This window comes from Sinocyclocheilus grahami, unplaced genomic scaffold (assembly GCF_001515645.1).
Source record: "Sinocyclocheilus grahami isolate Dianchi unplaced genomic scaffold, SAMN03320097.WGS_v1.1 scaffold784.1, whole genome shotgun sequence".
Classification (NCBI taxonomy): domain Eukaryota; kingdom Metazoa; phylum Chordata; class Actinopteri; order Cypriniformes; family Cyprinidae; genus Sinocyclocheilus; species Sinocyclocheilus grahami.
In genome coordinates, this window is record NW_015505963.1 from 287,683 (window position 1) to 302,608 (window position 14,926).

Sequence of the window (14,926 nt, forward strand, 5' to 3'; positions counted from 1 at the left end):
AATCCAGGTGTGAAAAACTTGTTGCATCTTTCCCAAAAAGACTCATGGCTGTATTAGATCAAAAGGGTGCTTCTACTAAATACTGAGCAAAGGGTCTGAATACTTAGGACCATGTGATATTTCAGTTTTTCTTTTTTAATAAATCTGCAAAAATGTCAACAATTCTGTGTTTTTCTGTCAATATGGGGTGCTGTGTGTACATTAATGAGGAAAAAAAATTAACTTAAATGATTTAAGCAAATGGCTGCAATATAACAAAGAGTGAAAAATTTAAGGGGGTCTGAATACTTTCCGTACCCACTGTATATATATATATAATTGTTCTACATAATCACAACAGGGTCAGTGGTGGTTGCGATGAAGGTTAATTTCTAGCTGTAGCGTTTGATGTATCATCTGGTTTGAGCTAGTATTCAGTGCCTTTATGATGCACTGGTAGACTGAGTCTCTGACTAAGAATTAATGGTATGTCTGGGTGATTTGACATAAAGAGCATATGGTTCTTTGTGTCTTGGAAATAATGGCAAACTGGGGGGTTGCCAGGGTACAACCTAAAAGTTACTTAACTAATTATACCATTTCAGTTTTTACACAATATAATCAACAACTTATTATTCTGATCCAATACAGCTCTTCTTGTAGACATGGTTCCCTGTAATATTAAATTAGTCTGGAAAGTCTGGAATTACTTAGAAAGTCCATAATATTTTTAATGTAGCTAGCAGTGCTTTTGGGAAATGTGCTAGAGATGTTAAGTGATTGGGTAAGTCAACTTTAGGCGATGAGTAAACGTCCAGTTTGATCTGTCAGAGAGGACTGTAGAGATTCTTTCTGAATTGCAACTGGATAACCATGTCCAATCATTTGGTGTAGAGTGAGTAATGGTTAAAGCACTGACCCATGTGGTGAGGCTATGGGTGAGGTGTGTGAGCTTTTCCAGCTGAACTTAAGATCTGTTATCTTGGAAGGAAATAAGCCAGAAGAGCAATGACCTGGAAATGAACATCTTGGCCAGTTTAGATATTAACTGTTTGTGGTAAGGTCTCATGAAGTGCTATTTGTAAAAACTGTGATATGTCTCCACACTCTCAGAAAAAAAAAATTGAAAAGCTTTTACTGTTGCAGTTCCCCTTTAAATGGCACACATTTGTACGCTATTTACTCCAAAAGAGTACATATTAGTATCTAAAATGTTCAAAACCCAAAATAATAGCATCTTTTGACTTAAAAATAAAGATGAAAATTATTATTTATTTTTGTTTATGTTTCTAAGACAATTCTGAAAACAATCTTATCATCTTAAATTAGAATTCATTTTAAAACTAAACTTTCATCATTATAATAATAATAATAATAATAATTGTAGTAGTAATAGTAGTTTTGCTATAGCATATCTGTTGGGAAAACAATTAAACAATAAAATCATAACAGAATATATCCTGACAAGTAATGAAGGTGGACATTTCTTTCTTTATTAAAATGTATTTAGTTCACTACTTACACTGATGGCATTGTATTTAATAAAACGAAATTAAATAACTACAAAACAACAAAGTACATATCAAAGTGATTTATAGTGCAGCGTGAACCTATCTCAAAGTCACTTTCTAACCTTTTCAACATCCGGCTGCTCTCTCTACATCTATTCTATGCTGTAAGTAGTGCGGTCTCCCTCCGTGTGGCGATGCAACTGTCTGATGCATGTGATCCACCACCAAATAGGCAAACTGTTGAGATTAAATTAATACGGGAATAAATCGTGGCTTGTAATAAAGTGTTAATGTGGAAATAAATGTATGACTTTGAGAAAGTGTCTTGCCCGATTTAAGACTTTATCCGTTTATTCGTCTCTAGTAATTTTGCTGCTTATGATCACGTGATCGCGATTCATTATGAAAATTAAGGTCATTTGAGACCTGGGATTTAAACCTAATGGACATTGTTTGCTTGTTTGTTTGTTTTTAGCAGGAGCCTCAATAATAGACGGTTCAAAAGTTAAACTTGATCCAAAAGAAATTAATATACAATGATGTTATATCTGAGGCGAAAGTATTATTTGCTACAACATCATTACATATAAATTCCACTGCTATATTATCAATTCACTTAGCCTAAGTGCTCTGCACTTCTGAGTAAAGTGACGCTCTCTTATGAATGTACTTCTCCCCTGTTTACATGTAAATGTTCTGCGCTTGCATTGTGTGTGTGTGTGCGTGTGTGTGTGTGTGTGTGTCCTTGTTTAGTCGGGGCACCTGTGACGTGCATCCCAGTCACTTTCCCCGCACCTCCCTTTTGCTTGGTGTCCACTCACTTTTTCGGGTGGGCAGTGAGCCCCTCCTCTAAATGCCTGACGAAGCTATTTAGGGTGTAAAATGGATTTGAATTTGCTGTTAGCGTTCACATTTTGTGACCGGACCACAGCAAGCGACATACGGTCCAGTGAGATTGATCAAATTGAGGAGAAGGAGAACACACTTTTTCCCCCTCCTGGTATAAGGACACGCATGAAGGTTTCATGTGGACTCACTGTGGACTGGGATTAAGCAACATTTATTTTCGGCTGGAATTATAACTTTCAGGAAAGGTACATTATTTCATTCATTATTTTGTACTGTTCTCTGTATGTTATTGTTGTCAGTCAAAGCTTACAGTGATTAATTGCAATTTGTACGGATGCATAATGTCATAATATGATTTACAAATAAATCAGAAAATATATAAAAAATACTAGATGTGTTTTTAGCGATTGTTTTTCAGCCTTCGTCGTATTATTATTATCATCATTTGTTTTCTTTTATTATTTTATAGTATTTTTACAATATGGAGAATCCTAAATGATATTCAACACTATTTTAACCTGAGTCACATGGAAGTATTAAAAGTTCTCATGACCTCACTCAATACAGAAGTAGAATTATCCAAAGAGAACCAGTGAACTGATAAAGTAGTGCCAAAGAAAGACTCGTTAACAATCCTTCACATCTCTGATGCTGACTTTACATCATTGGGCGTGACTTTTAATAGGCTCCAGCTCAGTTTAGGGAATCTAGGGCAAGACAGTTCTTCGGAATATCTATCGGATATTCATATTATTATATGATCTAATAATTGACTATTATACATTAACTGTAGATTGGGGAATCTAGATATTACAGAGTGATGATGAAGTTCCAATAGAAATACAGGAGAGAAATACTAGAGTGCGCGTTTGGACATTGGACATTTGTAACGCGTGCGTGAATGAAAAGTGATGATGTGAGATCTCAGACGACTTCTTGGATGATAATAAGAATTCGAATGCATGAATGTGTCAGATTCTTTGGAAACAATTCTAAGTAGATACAGTTTAGGCTAGTAAGGATTATTTTAACACCACGTTCATATCCGTTCTTTTATAATAATTTTTTTTATGAAAATATTTTTTTTAGATATATTGCTGCAGTGTTCGTGCACTCACTGTAGCATTTGCCTCCATCTATTTTTGTCACAATTATTTCTGTTTATGAGATTTCAGTAATGCAATTGTGGTCAAAAGTGTGATGACCTCATCACTGCACCTTTTCACCACTTTGATTTTTCCTTAAACGTTTTGAGGCGGCAATTAAACTTAAAATAACACGTTTAAGGGGCTGACTTTTTCATACTGTATGAGGCACGGAATTAAAATACGAAGAAAGAAACAAAGAAATCTTAATTTTCACGTAGGCCTACATGCCACAGTAGCGAAATACCGCACATAAGCTTTAGGTTAGCCTACTACACTGACGTACACTTTTATTCTCACATGGTCTGTGGGTAGTCTCGTGATTCCCAGTTTTGTAGTGTGGCTGTGGCAAAAGTTTGTGCCTCACCCCAGATTATAGCAACTGAATACTCAATTCCGCCACCCACCCTCTGAGAGGAAACACTTATTATGACCACCACATCGTGAGTCTTAATAGCTAGCAAATGTGATTCAGCTCCGTATCCAGCTAGATTGAAATTACTTGTCAACTCAATAATTCAATTATTCTTCTCTTCACCTCCTAGACAGGAAGATGTTGCTAAATATAAAACACATATTGTGGTTGATCTGCATATGCCAAACAACGACTGAACCTGGTAAGCTTTTTATTTATTTACTTATTTTAACAGCATCTATATTAAAGTGTTGTCTGGAAATACATCTCTACGTGTTCGAGATTTTCTGAATGTAAGGGTGTAATTTTGATTCGTTAATCTAAGACTGGTGTTTGCATGAGTCTAAGATACACATCCATGTGAATATATACATGTTTTTTTGTTCCGTGCTCTTTTTCTGATTTCATTTCATGCAACAAAAATCAACTTATTTGTAAAATTAACTTCAATGCTTCTAAACCGATCAAACTGTAATGAAGAAGACCTTAATCTCTCATTCCCACAATCTATTGTCCCCCAGCTGCCTCTAATGGTTTACTTCCAGGCACCTATACCTTTTAATTAGGATCTTGTAGTCTGGTGCAAACAGATGGCTTGACTTCTTCACTCCGAGAGGCCATGCTCTCACACGGTGGTGTGCTACCCTCAGGGGTGATCCCACCTGTCCAAAGCATTTCTCACATTGTTGGTCGGAGTATATGGTGATTTTCTGTCAGTTATGAGCCTTTCAACGTCCCCCCTTCAAGGTTATCTGTCCTTCTACAGGAAAGTAGTTTCTGGTTTGCTCACCCGTAGGCTTCACAGAGGCAGTAAAATAATTCTTAGATCAATTATCATAAACAAAGTAAGGCATGATTTCCTGTGCTTTGTGGTGGATGCAGCTGTGTGTATAACGTCTCATGCCTTTCATTCTCTCAGTCTCTAGCATGTTATTGGTGATGCGTCCTGTCAGCGGCTTGTTGTCTGGGAAAGTGACCCTTCCGTGTTACTTCTCCATCATCCCCACTGTTGGACCTAGAAACAGAAATGCCTCAGGAACAGATTACCTGCGCATCAAATGGACCAAAATAGAGGGCGGTGTTGAGTCGACTGTTCTTGTAACCCAAAACGGCGTCATTAAGATCGGTTCAGGGTACAGAAGCCGTGTATCTGTGCAGAGTCACCCGGAAGACATTGGGGATGCTTCTCTGACTATGGTGAAGCTCCGGGCCAGTGATGCTGGAACATACACCTGTGAAGTGATGTTTGGGATTGAAGACACACAAGACACAGTCAGTTTGAATGTTGAGGGTGAGATTTTTAAAAACATATTATCTGTCTCCTATTCGCTCAAATTTGTCTCATCTTTTTAGAGATTGTTGTATCTGAAGCACATATGCTGCCAATATGGCAAATTCCTTAAAGCGAATTGATCAGTGACAGTCATAACCCAAGTAAATTATAGATAAATGAAAGTTCAGTCTGTTAAGTGGAACTGTTTGTGGGAGAAAAACCGCAAGCACAGATTATTTAAATTGTTGAGGGATTTTAAGGTTGTTTTGGACTCTCCCAGATTACAGTTACAGTGTAAAAAGTCAAATGCAATCCAATAAATTTTGACTCTCTTAATGTATTCCCTCTGCTTGGATATACTCTGATGCTGGGACACATCTTGGATGGGCTGATTTATGCTCAGGCCATGTGAAAGGATGGGATGGGTCAACCCTGAACTGCTTTGGCTCTAGATTTGCAGCACCACCCTGCTCTCAGCAAAGACACACTGCCATTTTAATTAGATCCATTACTCATTTAATTTGAATTTGTTTCAAAGCGACAATTATGGGGGTGGATGGAATGTCCCCTCATTCAAATGAATGTCCCAACACTGCTTGCTATATTAATTTGTTTATAAGCAACTTGCAGACATCATCAAGAATAAAGCTGTTTCTATTAGGCTTCATATTTATTGTGGTCACTGACAACAATGATAGTAATACAATATGCCCCCATTTAATGAAAATGTTAATGGATGGAATGGACTGTGTTACGACATGTTCATTTTTGTTTGTTTTATTTCCTCTTTTGAACAGGCGTGGTGTTTCACTACAGGTCAAAGGTCAGCAGATACATTCTGAACTATGCACAAGCTGTGCAGACCTGCAGCAACGTTGGAGCCACCATTGCTACAGCAGAACAGCTGAGAGCTGCTTATGAGGATGGATTTGACCAGTGTGATGCTGGTTGGATAGCAGATCAAACAGTGAGGTTAGAAGCAACACACACACACACACACACTCACTCACTCATTCACTCACAAACAGTCTGTATTTCTACATCCTCTACTGGCAAACTCAGTAATAAGTTTTAAACAACATGTCAACATGTTGATATAAAAACGAATTTGCAAAGGCTGTACTACTTATACTACTTTTTTAGTCATGAGAAACTTTTCTGTCTGTGTGGATTGTTTCTATCTGTAGATATCCAATCACTAGACCAAGGCCCGGTTGCTTTGGAAATCTGCCTGGAAAACCTGGTGTCAGGTCTTATGGCAAACGCAAGCCCACAGAGACATTTGACGTGTTCTGCTATGTGGATAAGATTGAGGGTATGGATTTTACTATTCATGTTATTTCTTACAACTTCACTCATCAAAAAAAACAAAACAAAAAAAAACACATTGACATGGCCAGCAGTTTTGTGGTAATGTGAAAGAGCAGTAGTTTATCTATTATATTTGCTCTATGCAGACATATTTAATATGGTTTTAAACTGCGGTTATGACCAAAAATGAGTATCAACCATTTGGCAGTGAACATCTGTGGTATTAAACATTGAAGTGGAAGCTTTCAATATTTTAGCTGCCACAAAAGACAAGTTTAAGGTTTTTAAAAATTTTTTTTTTTTTTTAAGTAAATCTGTTTCTTTTCAATTCCAATTTCAATGTGAACTTTGTTATTATAAGTAACTCAGTTACTTATAATATTGAGAAGAAAATATTATAAGAAAATATTGATTGTAGAGAATTTTATTTCTTAAAGGGGTCATCGGATAGGAAATGCACTTTTACATGTTGTTTGAACATAAATGTGTGTTGGCAGTGTGTGTACACAACCACCCTATAATGATAAAAATCCACCCAGTGTTTTTTTTTATCTACTAAAATCATTACCCCTTTCTCAAATCTTTCTCAGCTTCTTGTCTGTTTGACGTCACACATACCCAGGCTCCCCCACGATAGTTGATTGACAGTAGCTTTTCAGCACAGACTGGACTGGTGTCTTACCTTAGATCCGCCCTGAGTGAGCTGTCATCAGTCTGCCATTGTTTCGACGCCGGAGCAGATGTAGACAAGAATGGCTCCTAAGCGATTGAAGTGTTTTGTTGTTGGATGTAATAATGAACATAGCAGTCGTTATTTACTCCCGAAATCTGATCCACTGAAGACGCAGTGGATTACGTTTGTTTTTGAAGGGAATGCGTCCCTGATCTACCTAAATGCGTCTATGTTCGCGCGAATCATTTGTGATCCAATCTGATCCACTGAAGACGCAGTGGATTACGTTTGTTTTTGAAGGGAATGCGTCCCTGATCTACCTAAATGCGTCTATGTTCGCGCGAATCATTTGTGATCCAGCTTCACCTTCAGAAGAAGTGAGCATATGTTTTTTTTAATGAATCTGCAAATCACCTTTCCTAATAACGTGCTAGTTAGCAAGTTTCGCGATGAATGCAGCTAAAGTTTACAGTCTCTCAGAGAGCGGCTTGGAAGAGAGGGACGGGGCAAGCAGAGCTCATTTGCATTTAAAGCGGCATGCAAGAAAACAACTTACTCTGAAAAGAGCTGTTTTTGACAGGGTAAAAAGGGTGTTGTTTTACACTAGAAAATTTCACGTATAAATTTGAACCAAAGTATGTTATAGACTTTTCATTAAGACCCTAAAGAATCATATCAACTTTTGGAAAATGGGCATCCGATGACCCCTTTAAGGTCTTTGCACACTGAGTCCGAAATTTTCACATGTTAAAAAATAAATACGACCTCACATTGTGTCAATCACTTTCGTCCGTCATAAAAAATTGGATCAAGTAAAATTTTCTGCATTTCCGCATCCAAAGCAAGCATTTTGATAGGAAAGGATGACGAATACGAAAAAAAAAAAATTTGGAAAACCGCATATGAAAATTTTGGATTCAGTGTGCCTTTACAAATCCCAAGATGACCCCAAAATAACAAGAATCATTAAAAAAAAGTTTTCTCATATCTTGTCAGGATACTTGGTGTTCTTAATATGTGCTAAGTCCAGCTCAATGTTGTGACAAAAGCATGAAAAACAACTAACATCAGAAACAAATGGAAAATGGATTTGTGAAATTAACACCCTGCTGTATGTTGTGGTTTTTAATATGTCTCATTCCCTCACGAAAGAAGATCTGGGTATGTCTTTACTGTTCTGCTGTAAATTACTTAGACGTCATAAAACCCTCAGTTCTAGCTTTTGACAGCTACACCCAAGGCTGGGCGAAAACAACTCCCCCTCATTTTTATTTTCATTTGATTCACCACAGCGTTTGCTAATGGAAAACAATTCTTTCTTTTCTGAAAACTGTGTAATGAATTTGCATTTGTCATATTATTAGGGTATTTCTCCTCCTCTCAGAGCCAATATGAGGGTTTTGATTCATTGACTGGCACTTTGAAAATACTTATCAAGACTTTAATGATTATGATTATACTCTTTAACATGCATGCTGTTTTTATGACAATCTCAAAATGCAGCTAATTTCAGATATAATACAAAATGTTTCTTGTGTGTGTGTTTTTAAATTTTTTTTACTTCAGGTAATGTTTTCTTTGCGCCCACACCACGTAAGATGACCTTTGATGAGGCCAAGGCTGAGTGTGAAAGCATGAATGCAGAGCTGGCCTCACCTGGTCAAATCCACGCTGCCTGGAGACAGGGTCTGGACCGCTGTGATTACGGATGGCTGTCTGATGGCAGCGCTCGCCACCCTGTCTCCGTACCCAGAAGTCAGTGCGGTGGTGGTCTTCTGGGTGTCCGCACCATGTACCGCTACCGAAACCAAACAGGCTTCCCAGATCCCAATATGAGGCTAGGAGCATACTGTTTCAAAGGTAAAAACTTTACACTAAGCTCATGAATTGTTTATGGCGTGATAAACGAACACCTGAGTAGTTGCGAGACTAGCCACTTTACCAGCTGCTTTGACGTCATTTCTCTCAGTATGCGTATTATGGAGCCCTCACCCCATTAAACACATAAACATGAGCTCCAGACTTACTGTGAATGCCTCTTAAGGGCAGTAAATCAAAGCAGAATATTAGTTAAAGTGAACCACTTTTTGTTAATTGAGGTTCTTTTAAGTTGAGACGCCTGGTATGGAAAAGTTGACATGAGAGCTCATTCTCCAGTGATTCCCTGACCTCACTCTGCTGCATTCTGGGTTGCCGCCCGTTTCTAAGGTAACCAAACTGGGCTTGGTTAACAGGAGGGTTTAAACATCCAGAGGTCCGTTTTGCTACTGTAGTACTTTGTGGCTAAAATGACATATGCTTGTCAGACTTTGCCTTGTGGTGTTGTAGGTACTCAGACTTCAGAAAGACTTGATGTTCCCATCAGCTTGGATGACCTCATAAGAACAATATTATGCAACCAGGGGGACCAGTCTCAAAAGATAAACAGCATTGAGACACTTCAAAGTCCCTTTAAAACACGTTAGTCTATGGGCATTTTGGTAACACCTAGGGATGCATATTGTGCATACTGCTTATTGATATCATAATGGTAACGGCTGATATTAAAGATTTATTTTTTAATTTAGCAGTCAATATTGGATATTTAATTGTGCTAATTTCACATTTTACATTCTGATTACTCTTGCTGTTATCTAAAGATCACCTAGAATTGATCTTTGAAAACACAAATTAATTAATAACACTTAAAATGTAAAAATTTAAATCCAATTTTATTATTGTACATTTAGCATTTAAATGCCTGATTTTAGTTTGTAATGTTTTAATTTTCATTATAATATCAGCTAACTGCATTTTTAAGGGAGGTCTACTTAATGCATATATGATTGATGTCTTTTAACTGAAAGATGAGAATTCCTTCCCTAGAGTTGCCATATTGAGATTCATGTTTTCTCCCATTCATTTTATCTGAATTATAATGAATGAAACTTTATTTGCCTTCTTTCCTTTATGTTTCTGTATAAGTTTTTTTTGTTGCGTAACATACCTTTTTCATAACTTAGGAGCACAGCACAGGCCTAAAGACATCAACAAAGATTAAAGGGGTCATATGATGTTGCTAAAAAGAACATTATTTTGTGTATTTGGTGTAATGAAATGTTTATGCGGTTTAAAGTAAAAAAAAACACATTATTTTCCACATACTGTACATTATTGTTTCTTCTCTATGCCCCGCCTTTCTGAAATGCATCGATTTTTACAAAGCTCATTGGTCTGAAAAGCGAGGTGTGCTCTAATTGGCCAGCTATCCAGTGCGTTGTGATTGGCCGAATACCTCAAGCGTGTGATGGAAATGTTACGCCCCTTGTCATATTGTGATGTTTTGTCCCGGCCGGAGTGACGAGACAAAAACATTAAAACCCATTATAAACGAGGCATTTGTTGCATCCAGTGCGGACATAATTATGGATTATAATGACTTATACTGTCTTTTTACGCATTGCATTGCGCCGCGTAAACATAAAACCATGTCTGCATTTGTGATCGGAGAAATGGCAAACGACAAACGCTACTCTACACTGCTCAAAACTCGCGTTTGAATCGTCAGTGGCAAATTCTTTAAATATAAAAAACCTACTTACAGTCTGTGAGTCAGAACAGCCGGCATTGTAGTCTACTCTCCCAGGATCAGGAAACAGTCCTCCATAAAATGCTCTGGACACATCTGAATATTTGGGTTGAACTGTTCTGGAACAGTGTTGTATATACAACTTAACCACTGATTTCTAGTCGTGTCCTCTTTTGGAATGGCAAACAAAGTAGTTTCGCTTTCACAACGAAACACACAGCGTCTTCACGACATGGCAGTGGCAGCAACAACAATACTACAGCGAGAATAAAAGTTACGCCTTCTTTCTTTGCGTGAACATTTGGGCGGCGTCATGCAAATCTTCCCACATCGTGACGTAGACATGTGGGGTCGTGTTAGAATGAGCCGTTTTAGGTAGGTGTGGTTGACTCTTAAATTTTATAAAGAATATCTCTTTGGATTTGAGACTTTAGTCTTTGAAACTTTACAGATGTTCTTTATGCACCAAGAGCTTGTAACACTCCAAAGAGAAAGGAAAAATTGAAATCGCATCATATGACCCCTTTAAAAACGACTTAGTTGTTAACTATTACTTTTTCTTTTTCTGTCTCTTTCCGCTGTCAGACTTTCTGTCCTTCCTGTCATTTGCACCAGCGCTTATCTGAACAGACATAAAGATAAAGGAGAACACTACTACCAGAGAGCTAAAATCAGTGGGTCTCGCTAATCCCTGAACTGGGGGGAGGGGGGTATCTTTTCAACTGAGGCTAATTTAGACAACCTACCCCATGCTAGTCAGGGCACTCACCCAGAATGACAGCCACTGACTGCTGTGATAAGTAATGGACCTGGGATTAACCCTAAACCTCGACACTATGACCTTGTTGTTTGTTTGGTCTGTTTCAACTCTGTCAAGCCTCTCTGATCCATGTGGCATTGAGTGTGTTCAAGTGTCTTCTCTTCCGTGGTGGGTTTGCTTCTCATGTCCGTCTGACCTGTGATGACTGTGAATGTTTGATATAGTGACAGAGCTGCATAAAAAGGGAGGTACATTATAACATCCCACAAACCATCAGACAATGCATCACGTGGATGATGGACATTTTTCTTAAGGGAAAAAGTACCTCATGGCTGACATCAGCCTGAATAGAGAGAGCCTGTAGATAATGGAGAACAGCTGGAGCCTTGGCAGCTGGCCTGTAATATTTGAAGATTACGTTTTTTTTTGGTGAACACAGGGTGATTAAAAGCCATTTAGAGCATGCAAGCTGTTTGTGTGAATGAAATTCAATTTGCAAAACAATTGTTAGGTTGTTGAACCATTCAGACACCATTTGACACACAAGTTAATCTGATGTGCTATTCACACCAACCTTTACATATTTAAAACCAAGCACTGCATACAATGAAATGTTCAAAGAACTGTCTGTACCTAGAAAGTTGTGTAAAAATGACCATGCCCTTATTATCCTTATATGGAGTTAGAGTGAAAATCACTTTCAGATTGCAACAATTTGAAAAGCTTTATCACCTAGGTATGTTTCAACATTTGTTAGAAATATAGGCCTCTTTATTAACAATAGGCCTCTCTGGGACTCTGAGAATGGAATGATTAAATCATTGTCTTGTTTAAGCAATACTGGGATGATGTTTCATAATAATTTCATTATAATAATCATGCAATCAAGCATAATGTCCCAAGAGATGGACTGACAGTTGGAAGCTTGTGTGAAAATGGAAAGATCCCATAACAGAGATTTATTTAGAGATCATGGTATTTTTTTTAGATACAGTGACCTCAAAAAGTATTTGTCCAAATGTGTAAATTTAATTCTGGATATCAAACCAAGACAACCACGTGACAAAAAGAAAATGTCATAATATTTGAATACTACTATTATTCTTAAAGTAAATAATGATATATATCTACACCACTGTTCAAACAATTGGGGATAACACTTTTTAATGTTTTTGACATAAGTGTCGTATGCTCACCAAGGTTGTATTCATTTGATCAGAAATACAGTAAAAACAGTAATATTGTGCCATATTATTGCAATTTAAAAAAAAAAGTTTTGAAAAGTAGTGTACATTTATATTTATTTAACAAAATTTTTTTTGTACTTATATGTATTATTTAAATATATAATTTGCATATAATTATAGTATATAATATATATATATATTTGCTTTTTACTTTTAACTAAAGTAATAGTTACTTTAATAATTTTGCTTATAGTATAGTGCTTTTTATGCTTTTGTAAACAAGTTGTTGCAATCTGATTATGTATTATTAATTGTGTTCTATATTTCAGTATGGATTAAATGCACTCTTTTGTCTATAATACAAAATACTCTGTAAATACTGTGATTTTTATTAATTAATTATTTTTTTATTCTAGGTTCTAAGCTTTTATTCAACCAATCCTCCTGGGTGGATGTCACAGTTCAGAGTGGTACCACTATGGAGCCCACCACTGCATTCTTCAGCACAGAGACCACCACAGGCCAGACTCTCTCTCCTGAGGCCAGTCCCTCTCATGCATCACAGGCCACCTCTGATGATGTCCTTTCACCAACAGATGCCCCTTCTATGTTTTCTACAAGCATGTTACCACCAAAGACAAGCCACGTCCATGACAGACTAGAATCTGTCATCACACCTTTTGCGGCAGCGAAATCTGACGAAGGCTTTCCCACAACAAAACTTCCAGATTTTGATATTAGTGATTTTGGCACTGAGAAGGCTGGTGATGCAGCAAACGTTCGTGGAGACGTGATCCGTGGAGAACTTACTACTGCAGTTCCCATAGCCTCAGAGGAACCAATGGAGGAAATAGAGGACAAGAGCATCATTGAAGTGAAGACTGTTCTACCTGACATTTTACTCTTAGATTCTCTAAGCACAAAACCGATGTTCGCAGTCGGGAAAACAGAGGAATCTATCCTGGTTGGGGTTACAACAGACAGCGTTTTAGAATCAGAGGCCACTGTACTGACATTAGTAAACACTGAAGAATCTGGACGCAAAACTGAATCGTCTTCACTTAGTGAGCCAATCACAACATTTCCAACACAGATTCTGACTCACACAGCTAGCGAGACCAGTGCTGGTAAAGGCGAGGATGAATTACACGCTTCCACACAGTCATCTTTTACACTGGCAACAGAGGCTTCTTTTCTTGAGAGTGCTAAGTCTACTGTGTTCTCTGAGTATGAAGATGAGACTGGTGTTGGTGTTGTTATGGCGGACCCCCCACCTCTGTCTACACAGAGATCCACCAGCCCAGAACCTTCAGAGACCTCTAGTGGAGTTACCATCGCTGATTCTACAGTTACACCCACTGTTTTTATGCAAAGCTCACAAACTGGAGAATCTATAGGAACTTCAAGAACCTCCAAATTAACACAAAAGGCATCTCAGATATTCACCAGCTATTCAGAAAGCGAAACTGTTCAACTGACTGACCGTGTTTTCGTTACGAATTCACTGGGTTTGACTTCACCTAGTTCAGCCACAGTTGCTGCAGGAGCAGTGATAACGACACCTTCACTTACTGACCATGAAACATCACATGAAGAAGCTACTTCAGGCCCTTCAGAGGCACCCAGGGAGACACTAATAGAGGCCACAGACACCACCACTGATTCTGATCACTCATCAGGTATGATTTCTCTGCTTTTCTTCCTCTGAGGTTTCCACATGCTTTCTGAACAAAGTGGTTTGACATGGCATATTAGTCCCATGGATCATTGATATTGAAAAGATGTGCAAGGCAGGGCTACATCATATATTTTAAAAACACTATCTTATGTAAATATGAACATGTAACATGAAAGGAATAGTATATGTTCTCACCCTCTGTGGTTTTCATTCGTTATCAGTAACATATTTAATATATAATGATGATTTGAAGTGTTTATGTTTTTTATATATTATTGAAACATTAAGATAACTAACAAAGGTTCTGCTTGGCTAACCTTTTGTTCAGAGATTTCAAGTTGCTAAATTCGTGATAAATCATGATTCACTGTTCATAAATTATTATGGTGCATTTTTTTTTCAACACAGAAAGAATAATGGTCATCTTTTACCACTATACAGTAACTGTTATTAAATGCCGCAAAACTGCTAAAGGTCTGTTCATACCAAGAATAACATCTTTAAAGATGACAATAACTTTATTAGTGTCCGAATCACTGAACGATAGCATTCTGTTTATTATACTGCAGTTATGTTG

At 37.6% G+C, this 14,926-nt stretch overlaps 1 pseudogene; it reads left to right on the top strand.

The window, feature by feature from the left end:
• LOC107561617 (versican core protein-like) overlaps positions 1–14,092 on the top strand; it is a 72,775-nt pseudogene extending 58,683 nt beyond the window's left edge.
• Positions 14,093–14,926: the final 834 nt, after the last annotated feature.